Source organism: Apium graveolens, chromosome 10 (genome assembly GCF_009905375.1).
Source record: "Apium graveolens cultivar Ventura chromosome 10, ASM990537v1, whole genome shotgun sequence".
NCBI classification, from domain to species: Eukaryota; Viridiplantae; Streptophyta; class Magnoliopsida; order Apiales; family Apiaceae; genus Apium; species Apium graveolens.
Genome location: NC_133656.1, coordinates 112,938,016 through 112,949,982, shown reverse-complemented (window position 1 = coordinate 112,949,982; position 11,967 = coordinate 112,938,016).

Sequence of the window (11,967 nt, the reverse complement as noted above, 5' to 3'; positions counted from 1 at the left end):
ATATGACATATCAAAATCATCAGGAAAAAAATCTCTACAACATGCAAGCATCAAATCATTCAAACAATCATCCGAACAAAAATTCATATTTTTAATTAAAACAATTCGAAAATAAATAAAATTAAAGAAAATAAACCTTTGATTCTGTAGTGAAACAAGTTCTGGAATCTGAAAGTACACTCTAAATCCTTTGTTTTGGTTACCAAAGCTTTTCAAACGGATTTCAATAACACCTTGAAACTGTAGTTTGATTCTTAGAAGGTTTTATCAAATTAGGGTTTTTCTCTGGAAAATTCTATAATTATTGTTTGTAAATGATTTTCGGTATGAAATAAAATACGGTAAAGGCTATTTATAATTACGGAAAATTAATATCCCGTTAGATCATTTCGGATATAAAATAGTACGTTTATTTATAAAAATAGATCCAAACGGTACCGGTTTTCGGGATAATTATCCAAATCAGTACAACTTGTACTGCGGTCTTGGTCTCAGCGCCTGGTTACATGTATTACGAGGTGATAATTATAATAGTTTAATAAAAAGATCCCGTTTATCAAAAATACGAGTTTTATTGATTTACCGAAATGAATAATGTATTGAAAATATTGCGCAGGGACCCACACAGGACAAACCGTACGCCGGATAGAAAAAGTCGAAACACAGAAAATGCTCAGAATATTGCAATTAGGTAAGAAATGAGTTCTTGGACGAGTTTCGGGTTATAAAAACGTAAAAACGGGTGATGTCGGTTGGTTCCCGATTATATAAAATAGTTTATAAATATTCGGAAATTTTTTTTATAAAATCCATATATTTCCTATAAAATCATAAATCAACATAAAAATAAATAAGAAGATATGACAATTATCTATATTTTATTTTGGACATATAAAATTTAAAATACTCAATTGATATTATTTTTAAACATCCAAACACATATACCACTTAACAAATACTTCACAGAATAAATACGGAACATGCATGATATTTATTTATTTGCAAAATAATTACACGATATATCCCAGATATTACATTCTTCCCCCCTTAAAAGTATTATGTCCTCAGAATCTCCTAAGAAAACAAATGAGGTTATTTTTCTCTCATATCACTTTCTAACTCCCAGGTTGACTCTTCAACCTTTGGGTTTCTCCACAGTACTCTTACTAATTTTACCACTTTATTTCTTAATACTTTATCTCTCTCTTCTAGAATCTCTTTCGGACTCTCTACATATGATAAATCTGTTTGAAGCTCTATTAGCTCGTATTCGATTACATGCCTGGAGTCAGGATTATACTTCTTAAGCATCGATATGTGAAAAACATTGTGAATGTGCTCTATGTGCGGAGGTAACGCCAACTCGTAAGCTACTTTGCCAACACGCTTTAGAATCTCAAAAGGTCCGACATATCTAGGGCTCAGTTTTCCTTTCTTCCCGAATCTTGTCAATCCTTTCCATGGTGATACTTTCAGTAATATCATATTTCCTTCTTCGAATTTCATATCTTTCCTTAATTGATCTGCATACTTCCTTTGACGGTCTTGTGCTGCTATCAATCTCTTCTGGGTAACATCAACAACTTCCTTCGTCTGTTACACTAATTCAGGTCCAAGTATTTTGCGTTCTCCTACTTCGTCCCAATATACAGGAGATCGACATTTGCGTCCATAAAGAGCTTCATAGGGTGGCATCCCAATGCTGGCATGATAACTGTTATTGTAAGCAAATTCTACCAAGGGTAAATGCTCGTCCCAACTTCCTTTGAAATCAATAGCACAAACACGTAACATGTCTTCGATTGTCTGGATTATTCTTTCGCTTTGACCGTCCGTCTGTGGATGGTAAGTCGTACTCATGTTTAATCTCGTTCCCAAACATTCTTGAAAACTCTTCCAAAATCTTGAATTAAATCTCAGATCTCGATCGGATACGATAGACACAGGGACTCCATGATGAACTACGATTTCCTTCAGGTACATATGGACTAACTTGTCTAGTGAAAATCTTTCATTTATAGGCAGAAAATGAGTTGACTTCGTAAGTCTGTCCACTATAACCCAAATGGCATCATGATTAGCTTTCGTTCTTGGTAATCCGACTATGAAATCCATGGCAATATGCTCCCACTACCACTCTGGAATCTCTAATGGCTGCAACAATCCACTTGGTCTCTGATGCTCTGCTTTAACTTTCTGATATATATAACATCTACTAACCCATTCTGCAATTTCCCTCTTCATATCGGGCCACCAATAATTTTCCTTAAAATCTTTGTACATCTTGGTACTTCCTGGATGGATTGAATACCTTAAATTATGAGCTTCCTCTAAAATTTCATTCTTCAACTCCGTTACTGGTGGAATCCAAATTCTAGAAGAAAATCTAAGAATACCTTGATCGTCCTTTTGCGTGCACAACTCCTCACCTACCAACGATTTATGTCCTGATCCATTATCTCTTCTTGACACTTCCTTTTCTTCTCTAATAACTCCGGCTGGAAAGTCATACTATACACTTTTGCTTCATCAGGCTTGCAAACTCTAATCTCCAATTCCAGTTTCTGAAATTTCTTGTATATCTCTTCGGGTAATGATAACACCTTCAACTTTTCTTTCCGACTTAACGCATCTGCCACAACGTTTGCTTTACCGGGATGATAGTTAATCGTGCAGTCGTAATCCTTGATCAACTCTAACCCCCTCCTCTGTCTCATATTAAACTCCTTCTGTGTGAATATGTACTTCAAGCTTTTGTGATCCGTATAAATCTCGCATTTTTCTTCATATAGATAATGTCTCCAAATCTTTAAAGCGAATACTATGGCTGCTAGCTCCAAATCATGAGTAGGATACTTCTATTCGTGTGGTTTCAATTGCCTTGACGTATACGCAATAACCTTATTGTGCTGTATTAGAACGCATCCGAGTCCTTTATGAGAAGCATCACTATAGATTACGAAATTCCCTTGATCATCTGGAAGTGACAAAACAGGTGTCGTGATTAATCTTTACTTCAATTCCTGAAAACTTTCTTCACATTTATTGTTCCATATAAACTTTTCATTCTTCCGTGTAAGCTTCGTCAATGGTGTTGCAATCCTTGAGAAATTTTGAACAAATCGGCGATAATATCCCGCTAATCCCAAGAAACTTCTTACCTTTGTTGGTGTTCTCGGTCTTTCCTAATTTGCAATTGCTTCAATCTTCGCTGGGTCCACTTTGATCCCTTCATTACTGACTATGTATCCTAAGAATTGGACTTCTTGTGACCAAAACTCACACTTCGAAAATTTAGCATATAACTTTTTCTTCCTTAAAATCTCCAAAGCTGTCCTCAAATGTTTTGCATGATCCTCTTCTGTCTTTGAATAAATCAAAATATCATCTATAAACACAATAACAAACTTGTCCAAGTATTACTTGAAAATTCTATTCATCAGGTCCATGAATGTTGTCGGGGCATTGGTTAATCCAAAAGACATCACTAAAAATTCATAATGTCCATACCTTGTTCTGAAAGTTGTCTTTGGTATATCATATGGCTTAATCTTTAGTTGGTGATATCCCGATCTCAAATCGATCTTGGAGAAGTACTTGGCTCCTTTCAATTGGTCAAACAAATTATCAATTCTGGGTAACGGATACTTGTTCTTGATTGTAAGCTTGTTGAGCTCCCAATAATCAATGCACAGTCTCATGCTTCCATCCTTCTTTTTGACAAATAGCACCGGTGCACCCCACGGGGATACACTGGGTCTAATTACTCCTTTCTCTAACAACTCTTGCAATTGATTTGCTAGTTCCATCATCTCAACGGGCGCCATTCTATACGGGGCCTTGGATACCGGTTTCGTTCCAGGTGCTAAGTCAATCGCAAACTCAATTTCTCTGTCTGGAGGAAGTCCTGGTACCTCATCGGGAAACACGTCTGGAAATTCATTAACTACTGGAATATCTACAAGTTTTGCTGGCTCCTGACTTCTATCAATCACATATGCAACGAAATGATCGCATCCTTGCCGTAGTAACTTTTTAGCTTGAATCATTGTTAAAAACTTCTTTGCTTGTTTCTAGCCCTTAAACATTATTATCCTCTCATCTGGCGTCTTCACCATTAACTTCTTATTTCGACAATCTATCTGGGCATCGTGCTTAGATAACCAATCCATTCCTAAGATAACGTCAAACTCTCCTAGCTTAAATGGTATCAAATCTACACAAAACTTATTACCAGAAATCTCAATCTAACAATTCCCACAAACTTGATTAACATATATACGTTTTTGATTTGCTAATTCCACAGTCATTATTGAAAGGAATATGTCCTAAGTCCAATCATGTATTAGGATTTAGGAATAACTTTTATGTAATCTGTTTTGATTTCATTGATATTAATAAAAGACTTGTTTTGTTTTTATTACGGGCTTTATCTATTTAAGTATTTAAATAAGATATACCATAGTTTAGAGTAAAGATTTTTATGGATTATGATGAGATCATAATAGTGAGACCTAAAAGATGATAACTCTAAACTTAAATAGTTCCTTGTCGTAGGATTACTAACTGGTAATTAATAATCCGCAGAGATCGATACATACTATGCTTGCTTCATTATGAAGGATGTCTGTTCTCATAGACATTTGTGTGGTGACACTATAGCTAGTATGTAGGTGCTTATTATAGAATAAGTTCACTGAACATGACTCGCCCAGCTGAACAACTGATGGAGTTCACTCACGTGTCAGCAGTTGTTCACATAGTGATAGTTGTACAAGTATCCTTAGACTTGAGGTCATCATAGTCATCTTGTGTACACTGAACTATGCTTTGGTTTAGTTCTTAGTCTCCAGGGACAATTATTAGGGCTCTACTGGGTATATGAATTTATACACGAAGATAGTGTATGATCAATAAAGGATCTACCCCTTCCAGTGAAGGAAGCGAATGTTCAAGGCTGATCCACTTATGCTAGTTCAGGAATCTCTGGCCAGAGTGAATGAAATTAGAAAGGAGTTTCTAATTTGCATAGAACTAAGCATAGTAAATGGTAAGCAAGTGATTGAATTAGATAGGCTTGACACGAGATCCATGCCTTGTATTTAATCAGGACATTGTAGGGTAGAAGGAGTTTATTGTACGGTAACTATTTACTGAATAGGTTCTTGGTATTCTAAGCAGTGAATTTGTATTATCCGGATAGTCGCGATATGCTAAGAAGTATCCCTCACGATGTAGAATAAATGTGATTAATTAATTAATCATATTTAATAAATTAGAGAATTTATATAAATAATGATAAAATAGTTTTATTATTATTTATTTCTACTACCGGCTTAATATTGAACCTTGAGGGTCACACCATAAAAAGAGAATGATTTAATGGTGGAGGAATTAATTAATAATGGCTAATAATTATTTATTTATGAAATAAATAATTAATTGGCAAATTTAATAATTGATTAAATGAAATTTAATTGATTATAAATTAATTAAGAAAAGTTCTTAATATTATTAATTTAGGATTTAATTTTTTGGAAATTAAATCAAGAGAGAGAATTATTTCTAAAGTGTTTAGAAAAAGGATTAATAATTAAAAGGTGTTTTAATTATTAATGAGAATAATAAATGGGATAATAATAATAATATTTATGGGAAAATTTCAGCTGAAAATTTTGCCTATAAATATACTATTATAAACCCTATTTTTATTCGAACCCCAATTTTTAGAAAAACCTAATTCTCTCCACCTCCTCCTCCTCCTTAACGTCGTTTTCTTGGTGGATACCGGTGGAGTGCTTCACGTTTGAGGAGCAGCTGCTAAGGATCTCCGATCGTTGCTTTTGGATCGCATATTAAAGGTTAGTAATCGATCCCTATGTTTTTACCACAATTTATATGCTTTTATTTGGATTTTATATGTGTAAAAGTGTTTTACCATGCCTCCGCTACGATTAAAATCCAACAATTATTTCATTTAAATACTCAACTGGACAATTTAACTTACTAACAAAATCTTGAGAAATAAATGATCGAGTTGCTCCCGAATCTATTAACACTTTGGCACATAAAGAATTCACATTAAGCGTACCTGCCACGACATCAGTATCCTGGATAGCGTCCTTCACAGACATATCAAAAACTCTAGCCCTTGGAGTCTCATTAACTGCTGGAGTAGATCCCATAATTCTTAATGCATTACTGACTAGGGCTGGTGTCTTGCATCCCTGGCTATATGTCCTGGCTTCCCACATTTAAAGCATGTAATCAAATAGCTGGAACCTTAACCGCTGGATTCCGGGTAGGCTGATCCTTGTTTACTGGTTCTCTCGCTGGCTGATTGCGGTATTCCCTCGAATAGTGCCCTTTCTGATTACACTTGAAACAAACCATGTTCAACTTATTACAAACTCCTCTGTGTTTCTTCCCACATACCTTACAATCTTGAAAAGTTAACCTCAACTGATTTGGCTGATTTATATTGACTAGACGGTTGCTTTGACCTCCGTCGCCTGCATTTTGCTTCTTGAAATTAAAATTTCTCCCTGGCTGAAACTTGCCCTTCTTAAAATTTGTAAACTTCCCTGGTTGTGACTGTCCTTCATTCCCTTCAAACTTCCTCTTCTTACTTTCCTTTTCCTTCTGTGACATCTCGCTCTCTATCTCTGCAATCATGGCCTTTTGTACAACTCCTACATAGGTATCCAATTCAAATATGGCTACAGTCCCTCTGATCCATGGCTTCAGACCTTGCTGGAATCTCTTGGCCTTCTTCCTGTCAGTATCTACATATGATGGCACATACCTTGACAATTCTTCAAACTTACTTTCATAATCAGCTACCGATATATTTTCTTCCTTTAGCTCTAAAAACTTCATCTCCATTTGATCCTGAACAAACTGGGGAAAATACTTTTCTAAAAACAATTCTTTGAACCTCTCCCACGTAGTGACATATGTACCTTCCAATGTCTTCACAGTCTCCCACCAATAGGTGGCCTCATTCTTCAAATAATAACTTGCTAACTCCACCTTCTGTTCTTCCTTCACTTTAACTAAAGCAAACGACTTCTCTATTTCCTTTAACCAAACATTCGCTTCAATTGGATCTAAGGAACCCTTGAATTCTGGTGGGTCTACCGCCTGAAAAGTTTTGAAAGTTACCTGGAGATTGGTCTGTCTTTATTGTTGTTATTGAGTCAGGTGAACTGTTTGTTGAGCCAAGATTTGAAGAATCTGGGCTATTGTTGGGTTTATGGGTCTTGGGTTTGCATTCTGGTTAGTATCATCTTGGTTGTTATTGTTGTTGTTGGTTTCTTCATTCTGGGGGTTGGTGCGAGTATTTCTTCTGGGAGGCATTTTCTGTAAAGAATCAAACAACTTATCTAGCTTTTAAATCAAATCCTTTGCATAAAAGAAAAGTTTTATAAAACAGAAATATCTCTTTTTGAAAACAGTTGTAACAGTTGAACTAAGTAAATTGCATGCTTCTTTACAGAATATAAACAGTTAAGGGAATAGGGTATATGGTATCACAGGGGTATAACTGGTACAATAAATAAAGTAAAGTAAAACAGGTGCAGTAATGTAAATGACAATGCTGGAAAGGAAAAGGTACTAATATATATAGATCAAAAGTTTTAGGTAGTACAAGCGTTAAAACGCTTCGAAAGTAAAAGCAAAAGGTACAACAAACCTACTCACTAGTCAGCAGATCTAGTCTATAAATACAAGCCAAAAGTCTACTGATACATACTACACACTACTGTACATACTAAATGTTAGGAATATGTGTATTAGTTTGATGATAAGTTAAACAAAACACTTAAGTAGAAATCTAATATTTGTAGCCTCAACGGATAAGACCATCTTGGCTATCCGTTGAAGGAGTAGCTTTACTTAGCAACAAGTTTAGTTTTGTAGCACATTTCATTCTCTGGATTCAAGTTGTAATTCTTAGATGTTGTAGGAAATTATCAATCATGTTGAGTACTAGTGGATATGCAAATAGGAGGGCTAATTGTAAATATTTCATGCCTTATAATTTTGTATAAGTGAAGAAGTATCAACTGATATTGAAGACCTTCAACGGATAAGAAACAAAGCTTCAACGGATGTCTCTAAAGCTTCAACGGATAATATCCATCAACGGATAAGTGCTTCAACGGATAAAGACTTCAACTGCTAATGCATCAACGGATAAAGCTTCAACGGAAAAAGCCTCAACGGATAAGGCATCAATGGATGAAAGCTTCAACAAATGCTTAGTTCAATAGCAGTTGATAGTAACAATTCATAAGCTGACAGAGGCACATGGGTTGACAGAGACAAACTGGAATGTGGCAGCCTCTAGGAGGAATCAAGAAAATGCAGCATTTCCATTCTGGTGCAAACAAGGGAGTATTCAAAGATTAACAACTAAACCTAAATTGCATTGGATAGAGAAATGAAGAAGAAACATGTGAAGAGCCTTTTAATTGTATTTTACAGTTTTGTCTTCACTTGTAAACTTGGTGATATATAAACCAAGTAGCAGCTAGTAATTAGATGTGAATTTTCAAGAGCTGTTTAGAAAAATCCAGAGAGAAAATCATCTAGTTTGTACTAGGAAGCAGCTGTGATTTAATTCTTTGAATCACAGATTTTCTGAAATAACACATCTCTGGTGGAACAACAAATCCACCAGAAAAGTTTTTAAGTTCGCTGTGTTCTTTACATTTGTGTTTGAATATATATCTGTCTGTATCAACTTCAAGCAATTCACACACATCTGCTCACTAAAACACATAGCCTTAGAAACTGCTCAAAACTTGAAAAAGTTTTGAGATTCACATTCAACCCCCCCTTCTGTAAATCTCATTGTTAGTCCACTGGGAATAATAATTGATATCAGAGCAAGCTCTTAACATACAAAGAGTTTAAAGATCTATTTTGCTAACATCATGAGTGCACAGAAGAATCCTCCTGCTAGGAAGGATATTGGAATAAAAATTCCCGTCCTGGAAAAAGATAACTATCATCACTGGAAAGTGAAGATGCATTTACATCTTCTTTCTCAAGATGAAAGCTACATCAACTGTATTGAAAATGGTCCTCACATCCCTCACAAAGTGGCCACAGCTGCTACTGCAATAGTTGCTGTTGGACAGTCCATTCCCAAGCCAAAAGCAGAATGGACTATTGAAGACATAGAAGAAATTCGCAAGGACAAGAAAGCAATGAACATTTTGTTTAATGGCTTAGATCAAGATATGTTTGACAATGTCATCAATAGTCAAACTGCAAAGGAAGTTTGGGATACTGTACAAATCATATGTGAAGGTACTGAGCAGGTTAGAGAGAACAAGATGCAGCTTCTTATTCAACAGTGTGAATATTTTCACTTTGAAGAAGGAGAATCATTAAATGATACCTTCAACAGATTTCAGAAACTGTTAAATGGATTGAAGCTGTATGGTAGAGTGTACCAAGTCAAGGATTCCAACTTAAAATTTCTGAGGTCTCTACCAAAGGAATGGAAGCCTATGACTGTCTCTCTAAGAAATTCTCAAGATTATAAGAACTTCACACTTGAAAGATTATATGGAATTTTGAAGACTTATGAACTTGAAATGGAGCAGGATGAGCTGCTGGAAAAGGGAAAGAGAAAAGGAGGAACAGTTGCACTTGTAGCTGACAGTGAGAAGATTGAAGCCAGGAATGAGGAGAAGACAATGCCAAGTCTCAAAATTGGCACAAGCAAATCAGAATCAAGCAGGGGTAAAGAGCAAGTAGCTGAGGATGAAGACAATTCCAGTCAGGATGACTCTGATGATGTTGATGAACATCTGGCTTTTCTGTCCAGGAGGTTTGCAAAGATGAAGTTCAGGAAAAATACAAAATTCAGTAAGCCAACCAAAAACATGGTGGACAAATCCAAGTTCAAATGTTATAACTGTGGCATTAGTGGACACTTTGCAAGTGAGTGTAGGAAGCCAACCTCTGACAAGAAGAAATTTGAGCAAGTTGATTACAAAAAGAAGTATTTTGATTTGCTCAAACAAAAGGAAAGAGCTTTTCTCACTCAAGATGATTGGGCAGCAGATGGAGTAAATGAAGATGATGATATGGAATATGTCAACCTAGCCCTGATGGCTAATTCTGATGAAAATGAAACTAGTTCATCAAGCAACCAGGCAATTACTACTGATCTCTCTCAGCTTTCTAAAAATGAATGCAATGAAGCCATAAATGATATGTCCAATGAATTATATCATTTGCGCGTTTCCCTTAAATCACTACCTAAAGAAAACACTAGGATCAAAGAGAATAATATGTTTTTAAGTGATAGGAATGTTGTGTTAGAGGATCAGGTAATTGAGCTTGAAAAGATTAAACTTAAATGCTTGACTGTTGAGAGTGAACTAGAAGAAGCTGTTAAGAAAGTAGAAATTCTTTCTAAATAGTTAGAGAGTGAGCAAGAGGTAATCAAGGCCTGGAAAACATCTAGGGATGTTAGTGTTCAGATTGCCAAGGTTCAGGGAATTGAATCATTCTGTGAGGATGCCTGGAAGAAAAACAAAAAGGAGTTAGAATTAATTGATGAATTGTCAACGGATGTGGAATCAACGGATGATGAAAGTTATCCGTTGAAGGGAGAAAAAGAGCATCCGTTGAAGGCTCATCAATTAAAACAGGCAAGTAATTTTAAAAATAAAAATCTCAATAAGAAGGATGGTTCAACTTTCAAGAACTTTTTCAAAGAAGGAGCTAGCACATCCAAAGATGCCAGTAAGGTGAATTTAGGACACATGACTTTAGATCAGCTGAAAAATAGGCTTAAGTTGGTTGAGGATAAAAAGGAAACTAAAAGAAAATCTAAAAGAAATGGGAAGGTAGGGATTAATAAACATAACAATTACACACCTGATAGGTATGCTCCTAGAAAAAGTTGTGTGCATTGTAAAAGTGTTAATCATCTATCTGATAACTGCAAATCTGTCAAGAATGCTCCCATGCCTTCAAATCCCTCCATGCCTAACATGTCTATATCACCTCTACATCCTATGCCTGTTATGTCTCATCAGAATCCCCATGCACACTTTGCAAACATGCCATATATTAATAATCCTTATTTTACTGCATTTAGTATGCCTAAAATGCCATACAATATGCCTGTGTGGAATAATATGTTTGCACAATCTATGCCTTATCAAATTCAATCAAATGTGCTAAATGATTCTGTGACTAACCCTACACTTCAACCAACCACATCTGAGATCAAGGTTGACCCAAAGTTACCTAAGTCAAAAGATGCAGGAGGAATGAAGTCTAGGAAAAAGACTAACAAGGCTGGACCCAAGGAAACTTGGGTACCAAAATCAACATGATTGATTTTGTTATGTGCAGGGAAAAAGAAGGAATCTATGGTACTTGGACAGTGGCTGTTCAAGACACATGACAGGAGATTTCACCCTGCTCACAGAGTTTAAGGAGAGAGTTGGCCCTAGCATGTAACACCCCCAGATCCGGGGTCGGGGATCCGGGTTGTCACGGTCTTTCTTTCCACAATATCACTTCACTTAATTAATAATAAATAACCTCATGCTGTGACCCCACACTAACACACACCACAACCCGTTATAGTTTCAGAGATGAAATTGAAATAAGTACAAGTCTTTGAATCCATAATTTAAAATTATTACAACCCAAAATGATTACTTGATAATTTACAGTTAATTGCCATTATCTGCCACAAGTTATAATTATACATAATTTGATTCTCAAAAGTAGATGGTCTGAACTACAATGGATCTACCTCTGCAGCTATAGCAGCCACAACATCATCGGGAAGACGCGGGGCGCTTCCCACGCGCTTGCGCTGGGTCTGCTGGAGTCTGGCCATCTCTCCTAACTGTTGTTGTGTGATGAAGAAATAAAGCAAGAGTGAGCCTTACAGCTCGCAAGATAATACATAGTGATAACAAT